Source organism: Chiloscyllium punctatum, chromosome 9, assembly GCF_047496795.1.
Source record: "Chiloscyllium punctatum isolate Juve2018m chromosome 9, sChiPun1.3, whole genome shotgun sequence".
Lineage (NCBI taxonomy): Eukaryota > Metazoa > Chordata > Chondrichthyes > Orectolobiformes > Hemiscylliidae > Chiloscyllium > Chiloscyllium punctatum.
Window position 1 is genome coordinate 125432486 of NC_092747.1, and position 7691 is coordinate 125440176.

The 7691-nt window shown below is 40.3% G+C and overlaps 1 protein-coding gene across 4 annotated transcripts in view; it reads left to right on the forward strand.

Annotated features, from left to right (window-relative positions):
* The window catches only part of tdrd3 (tudor domain containing 3), a 135564-nt gene extending 130820 nt beyond the window's left edge, over window positions 1-4744 (forward strand). For all 4 annotated transcript variants that reach the window (XM_072578190.1, XM_072578188.1, XM_072578191.1 and 1 more), the window contains one exon: window positions 4122-4744. The gene's annotated coding sequence lies outside the window, so the exon portion shown is untranslated. The remainder of the gene's footprint in view (window positions 1-4121) is intronic.
* The last annotated feature ends 2947 nt before the right edge of the window (window positions 4745-7691 follow it).

The following is a 7691-nucleotide window of genomic DNA, read 5'->3' on the forward strand; positions in this document are numbered from 1 at the left end:
AAGGAGCGAGAACATACTGACGGAGTAGCTAGCAAAGCGTATATGATCTTGGGATTCATAAAAAGATTATGCACCAATGAGAGAAGTTATAAACTTTGTAAGCCCTCTATTTAGGCCAGAGCTGGAGAATTGTGGTCATCAATTCTAATCGTCATAAATGAGGAAAAACATAAAGATCTTTGAAAGGGTGCAGAAGATATTTGCCAAAATAGATCAAGTTTCAGGACTTTAACTACAAGGTTAACTGAGAAACTGAGATGGCTCTTCTTGGAGCAAAGGAGACTGAGGCGAGGGTTTGGTGGAGGTGTAAAAGTTTATGACAGGACAAGGTCTGCAAAAAGAAAGCTGTTCCTGTTTGCTGTTAGGGGATGCAAATTGAAGCCTTTGCTCAAGAGATGCAGCAAGTGAGGTAAGGCAGAATGTTGTGGTAATTGGTCATAACCTGGAGGTTACTGCCCTGAGGATGGTGGAAGTGAAGACAGTCAGTAATTCCAAAGTAAATTGAATCAGTACTTGTGAGTTTATGGGAATTGTGCAAGGGAACATGGCTGCATTTCTGTCCCCTAGCATGGACCTTCTTTGGAATAACCTGGCTCATACATTTGCTGCTTTGGTATTTATGAAAGATACTTTTTAAAAGTCATTTATAAAATTAAACATATAAACAGTATGGATTTATTTATTAGCAAAGAAGCTAAACATTTCAATCTTCCATCCATTTCTAATCTAAGCACTTAAAGGACTGTGCTGCCACCTAGTGGAAAAATAGAAATTCAATTTATGATGGCCCTTGACTAAACAACAAATCAACATGAGTTTGCTGAAGATACATACTACACTAAACTTTGACTTGTGATCTTGTTTGTTTGTAATTCAGCGCACATAATTAATGAACCAAGCACTGATTCCTGAGAAGGCCTCCAAATATAAATTACTAAACATCTTGGGTGAACCATAGTTTTATATTGGGTATCAAAAGGTGAATTTACAATTTTAAAAAAACTTATCTGAACCTGCTATTGGAGAAAGTTCTTACATCTGCAGTGGTACAATTTCACAGGCCAGTCCCTCAGTAAATCTCAAGTGCCTCTCTCCTTTTGGAAGGATGTTGTGAGGGGTGACTTTTATAGAGATTTATAAAATCATGAGGGGCATGGATAGGGTAAATAGGTCTTTTTTTCTGGGGTGCGGGAGTCCAGAATTAGAGGGCATAGGTTTAAGGTGAGAGGAGAAACATATAAAAGGGACCTAAGGGGCAACTTTTCCACACAGAGGGTGGTGCGTATATGGAATGAGCTACCGGAGGAAGTGGTGGAGGCTGGTACAACTACAACATTTAAAAGGCATATGATGAGTTTGTGAATAGGAAGAGTTTAGAAGGATATGGGCCAGGTGCTGGCAAATGGAACTAGATTAATTTGGGATATCTAGGCAGTATGGATGAGTTGGGCCAAAGGGTCTGTTTCCGTGCTGTATGTCTCATAGAGTCATAGAGATGTACAGCATGGAAACAGACCCTTCGGTCCAACCTGTCCATGCCGACCAGATATCCCAATCCAATCTAGTCCCACCTGCCATGCACGGCCCATATCCCTCCAAACCCTTCCTATTCATATACCCATCCAAGTGCCTCTTAAATGTTGCAATTGTACCAGCCTCCACCACATCCTCTGGCAGCTCATTCCATACACGTACCACCCTCTGTGTGGAAAGGTTGCCCCTTAGGTCTCTTTTATATCTTTCCTCTCTCACCCTAAACCTATGCCCTCTAGTTCTGGACTCCCCAGTCCCAGAGAAAAGACTTTGCCTATTTACCCTCTCCATGCCCCTCATGATTTTGTAAACCTCTATAAGGTCACCCCTCAGCCTCCAACGCTCCAGGCAAAACAGCCCCAGCCTGTTCAGCCTCTCTCCCTGTAGCTCAGATCCTCCAACCCTGGCAACATCCTTGTAAATCTTTTCTGAACCCTTTCAAGTTTCACAACATCTTTCCGATAGGAAGGAGACCAGAATTGCACGCAATATGCCAACAGTGGCCTAACCAATGTCCTGTACAGCCACAACATGACCTCCCAACTCCTGTACTCAATACTCTGACCAATAAAGGAAAGCATACCAAATGCCTTCTTCACTATCCTATCTACCTCCAACTCCACTTTGAAGGAGCTATGAACATGCACTCCAAGGTCTCTTTGTTCAACAACACTCCCTAGGACCTTACCATTAAGTGTATAATTCCCGCTAAGGTTTGCTTTCCCAAAATGCAGCACCTCGCATTTATCTGAATTAAACTCCATCTGCCACTTCTCAGCCCATTGGCCCATCTGGTCCAGATCCTGTTGTAATGTGAGGTAACCCTCTTCGCTGTCCACTACGCCTCCAATTTTGGTGTCATCTGCAAACTTACTAACTATACGTCTTATGCTCGCATCGAAATCATTTATGTAAATGACAAAAAGGAGAGGACCCAGCACTGATCATTGTGGCACTCCACTGGTCACAGGCCTCCAGTGTGAAAAACAACCCTCCACCACCACCCTCTGTCTTCTACCTTTGAGCCCGTTCTGTATCCAAATGGCTAGTTCTCCCTTTATTCCATGAGATCGAACCTTGCTAATCAATCTCCCATGGGGAACCTTGTTGAACGTCACATCTACTGCTCTGCCCTCAATATTCTTTGTTACTTCTTCAGAAAACTCAATCAAGTTTGTGAGACATGATTTCCCACGCGCAAAGCCATGTTGACTATCCCGAATTAGTCCTTGCCGTTCCAAATATATGTACATCCTATCCCTCAGGATTCTATCCAACAACTTGCCCCCCACTGAGGTCAGGCTCACTGGTCTATAGTTCCCTGGCTTGTCTTTACCGCCCTTTGACAACAGATTTTTGAGGCCAGATTTTAATTCATGGTGATTGGCACAGTCTAAGGTTTATTACTTATATTTCAGAAAGCCGTCTAAGTTTAGCCACTCAGAGGAAGGGAATACTCCGAATGCTTCAGTACATGACGTAGGTTTTAGGGATGAATTTTGTTTTGTTCATTGAATATTGGCAATGCCAAGATCCATTGTCCAATCCTGATTTGCCATTGAGAAAATGATGGCCAGCAAATCCATACAGTGGATCTGCATCAGAGTAGACAATTTAGCCCACCTAGTCCATACTGACAGCATTCCATCCAGACCCAACCCCTATCCTTTGTCTGTAACCCTGTATTTCCTGTAAACTTGCACTTTTTTGGAATGTGGGAGGAAACCAGCGCACCCAAAAGAAACCCACGCACTCAAATCAAACCTTGGTCCCTGGCATTGAGGGGTAGCAGTGCTAACCACTGAGTCACTGTGATGCTCCACTGTGCTGATGGTGACCCAGTTGAATCTCTGGCATGTTTTTATTTATGGGGATTTGTCCACTTCTCATTTAAGTGGTTCACTGTTTTGTTCATGTATGTATTTTCCAAACAAATTAAATATTTTCAATCTTAATGAACAGCACAAGTTTAAACAAAATTTGATTAAATATTATTTAGTGGTGTATTATTCCAAAATCATTGTTGCAGTCAAAAGTCTGAATTGCAGGGTGACTTGGATTGAGAAATGTATACCAAGAGTAAGTAATCAGATTAAATGTGATGATTTGGAGGTTGTCAAAGTGTGCGAACTTCTTGGAGATCCTTTCCACTTTGAGTTGGCAGTTAGTGGTGTTGATGGTAATCATCTCCAAATCATGATTAACATTGACACCATTCGCTGTCTCTCTCTCTCTCTCAACCTGCCTTTGCACTTGTTATTCTATCAACTGGAAATTAGGCTGAACTACCTTTTCTTTCTACCCCAAAGTTATTAATAAGTGTTGCAAAGTTCATCATCTGCTAGCATATGGATCTTAACTGTGGTCTTAGAACCCCTGCAACGTATATTATCACTTGTATTTGGAACCAATTCGCATCTTGCTTGTTTTTGTTTGGTGTGTTTCAAGATTTACAGTGGACCATGTAATTAGTTGCACTGAAGGCATTGGTGCCTTTTTCAGTGTGGAACAATTATGTTGTGGAAACTTTAAAAATGTTCGGTGGATTCTGTATATTAAAGTTTCTCTTTGTCTCTCCTTTTCTTCAGGTTCAGCAGAAAAGGGTTCCAGAAGCAGAACTTGTTTCCAGCCATTTATTTTACAAATTTTGAAGATGTAGCAACATGCAAAGAACACACAATGATGGACTCTAGTTTGCAGTGTATAACATCAGCAAAAAGAACTCGTAGATAAAATAATTAATTTTTAAAATCTTGTTCATAAAAATTGTAGTGCATTGTATTATTTGTTTTTTTTTGTATTGAACTATAATATTCTGCAATCACAAAGATTTGATATAATATCTGAATTTTTTTGTTTGACATCTTTTTAAAAGCAAAAATTTTAGTTCATAGAAGACCTTATTAAATATGCAAGAGGCATACACTTGTGCCTTTTCGAGGTTTAGTCCAAAACCATACAATAAAACAATTTGTGGACGAGAGATTGGGAAAAGGTTTAGGGAAGTTTATGAAATATTTAATTTAAAATGACCCTTTTGAAGTACATTTTTAAAATATTGTGTTCAGTTTAACAGTTTTGATACAAAATATCAGCATAAAGTAGTTCAAGAATTAAATTCTTTGGTGTAGAAAAACCTTTTAGATGGAATTTACTTTCAGATTATGTATTGTTAGCGTGATTATTAAATATAAAAGCAAATCTCTCCTCAGAGGTAAATTGAATTTTCTTTATTCATTCAAGGGACGAGGGTATTGCTGCCTTGGTCACCATTTATTGCCCATCCCTATTTGTCCAGAGGACAGAGCACGTTTGCAGCAACTTTCATTCAACATTTTCTTATTGTGTTATAAATAGTTCCACTATTGTCAACAATGTGGACTATTACCAGTTTCATTTGAATGGTATACATTATTCTTGTATATGTTCCATGTTTAGTTCTGAAATGAAATAATCTCCAAAAAATTGGTGTGGTAAAGGAAAACTGGAAGAAAGCGAAGGGCAAAAATAATTCACTGTTGGTAAAATGTTGCAGGGATGAGATGCTGCTGTGTAGGTTTGCTGCCTTTGATGGGTGGTGTTGAATGGTGGAAGTATTTATAGGACTTTAAATGTAGCTGAGAAAGTGCAAAGTGGCATGGCTTCAGAAAAGATCTAATACCCAACAGCTGCCATCCATGAGGTACAGCCAACCCCAGTAACAGAATTGTATTCAGATACAATCAGTATAATAGTTCAAGATGTGCCTTTACTATAACCATCAACATGTAACCAACCTAATTCAGGAAGTACAGGAGAGCCTAGCAGCTACACCTAAATGTAGTGCTTACCCTTGAAGCTATACCAGGGCTACATGAAAGCTAAGAAACAAAAGTAGCATGAGGGAGTTGAGTAATCCCACTACCAGCAGTGCAGATCAAAGCTCGACAGTCCTTCCTCAACAGTTGAAATGACAATGGGCAGTTAACCAGATGGGGGAGAAGGATTCACAAAGAATTCCCATTCTCAATGAATGGGAAGCCCAGAAACGCAGTGGAATTGATGCAGCTAAAACATTTCCCATCATCATCAGCCAAAATTTCTAATTGGATTGTTGTAAGGCAACGTCCCCTGGTTCTAAACCTAATATCCAGGAAAATCGAAACGTCCAGCATCTGATTTGTCGAATGTCAAATCCTGTTCAGATTCTATATGTTTGAATGAGATGGCTTGTCATTCTTCTAAACGCCAGAGAAAATGGGCTCCTGCTGTTCAATCATTCCTTGTAGGACAGTGCCTGAATCCTCAGAGTAAATTTGGTGAGCCATTGTTGCCCTCCCTCTATGGTGTATATCTCTTTACATAGATAAGGAGACCAAAATTACAAACACTGCTCCTGTTGTGGTCTCACCAAGAGTCATTGTAATTGTTGTAAGAAATCTTCACTCCTGATACTAAATTCTCTTAGAATAATGACCAACATGCCATTGCCTTTTTATCTGCATGATTATTTTCTGATTAATGAACAAAGATATCTAATCCCTGTTGAAGTACAACATTTCCCACCCCCCTCAATCTAGTCATACAGCACCAAACAGGCCCTTTGGCCCACCATGTCTATACCAACAACAAACATTGAAATACACCAATCCCATTTACCTGCTCATTGTCCATCTCCTACTATGCTCTATCTTAAGTCTTCATCCAAATGCTTCCTGAGTGTTGTGAGAAGACCTGCCTCCACCATCCTCTTAGGCATATTTTTACCAGCCTCGGGGTGAAAAATCTTTTCCTCCGATCTCCTGTAAACCACTTCCTCCTCACCTTAAACCTATGCCCTCTGGTCCTGGACACATCTGCAATGGGGAAGAGTTTCCCAATTTTGCATCTTCCATCAGTTCCTCCACAGCCTACTCTGCTCCAGGGAAAACAAACCAAGCCCACCTCATCTCTCCTCATAACTGAGACGTTTCATCACAGGCAACATTCTGGTGAATCTGCTCTGCATCCGCTCCTGTGCAATCATGTCCATCCAATAACTTAAGAAAAGTTATGTTTTTCTTACAGAAGTGGATGAGCTCATGTTTCTGCACATTGTATTCCATCCAGCAGGTTCTTGCCTACTGCATTCTGTCACAACTTGAATGAAGAAAAGTGTTGGTAATCATACAATGAGGTTCTACAAATCAACACAAACTCTCTAAATGTGTAAGAATTCCAATGAGATCACCAAAACCTGATTTACCTGAATGGCTGCTAAGCAGGATGAAAACAGCACAACAGATTTCTTTTTTATTAAAAACTCCTTTTGTACTGTACAACTTTAATAAGAACAGTAGAAAACAAAATTGTCATTAATGCAGTTTAAACTATACCCCTTCAAAAACCCAAATACACGCAAACTCACAATTAATAGATGCTAAAAGCCACATTAAAACATGTGGATGTTTTAATGAATATAGACCAGGTAAACAAAGCACTAAAGATCCAACGTAGAAAGTCCATTTTCTTCTCACAGTCCTTTAGTGTTTTGCAACAATGAGGCACCTTTGTAACAGGAAGGTCATCTTTTGTTTGAATGATGGATCAATCTTCTCTCTGAAGCTTTCTGGGTAATCTGCATTTCTTCAGTCAGAGGGAGCGAGAAAGGGACTGAGAAGATGCTGTCTACCGGCTAAAGGCTTTCACTCTTGACACCTAAGCACTTTTTAACACTGCAACTCAACCCATCAGGAAGCTGTTTCCATTCAGAATTTCCTTAACTTGAAAGATTCTTCGGGTGTAGGTTTGATATCCAAACCTATAGCTCAGCGAGCAAACCTACACCCTAAACCTCAACCTGAACTACAAATCTTCACAAACTTTGAAAGATTCTGGTTGTTGTGGGTATTTGGGTATTGTGGGTATGTTCACCGAGCTGGGAAGTTGGTTTGCAGACGTGTCATCCCCTGTCCAGATGATATCTTCAGTGCTTTGAAGCCTCCTGTAAAGAGCTGCTGTACTGTGTCTTCTGGAATTTATTTGGTTCCGTTCCTGCTGCTTCCCACTGCCGGTTCCGGTCATTCATTGTAGTGGCCGGTACACTGGGTCCAGGTCTATGTGCTTGTTGATGAAGTCTGTGGATGAGTGGCATGCTTCCAGAACTTCTCAGGCTGTCTTCTTTTTGGCTTGTCCTACGA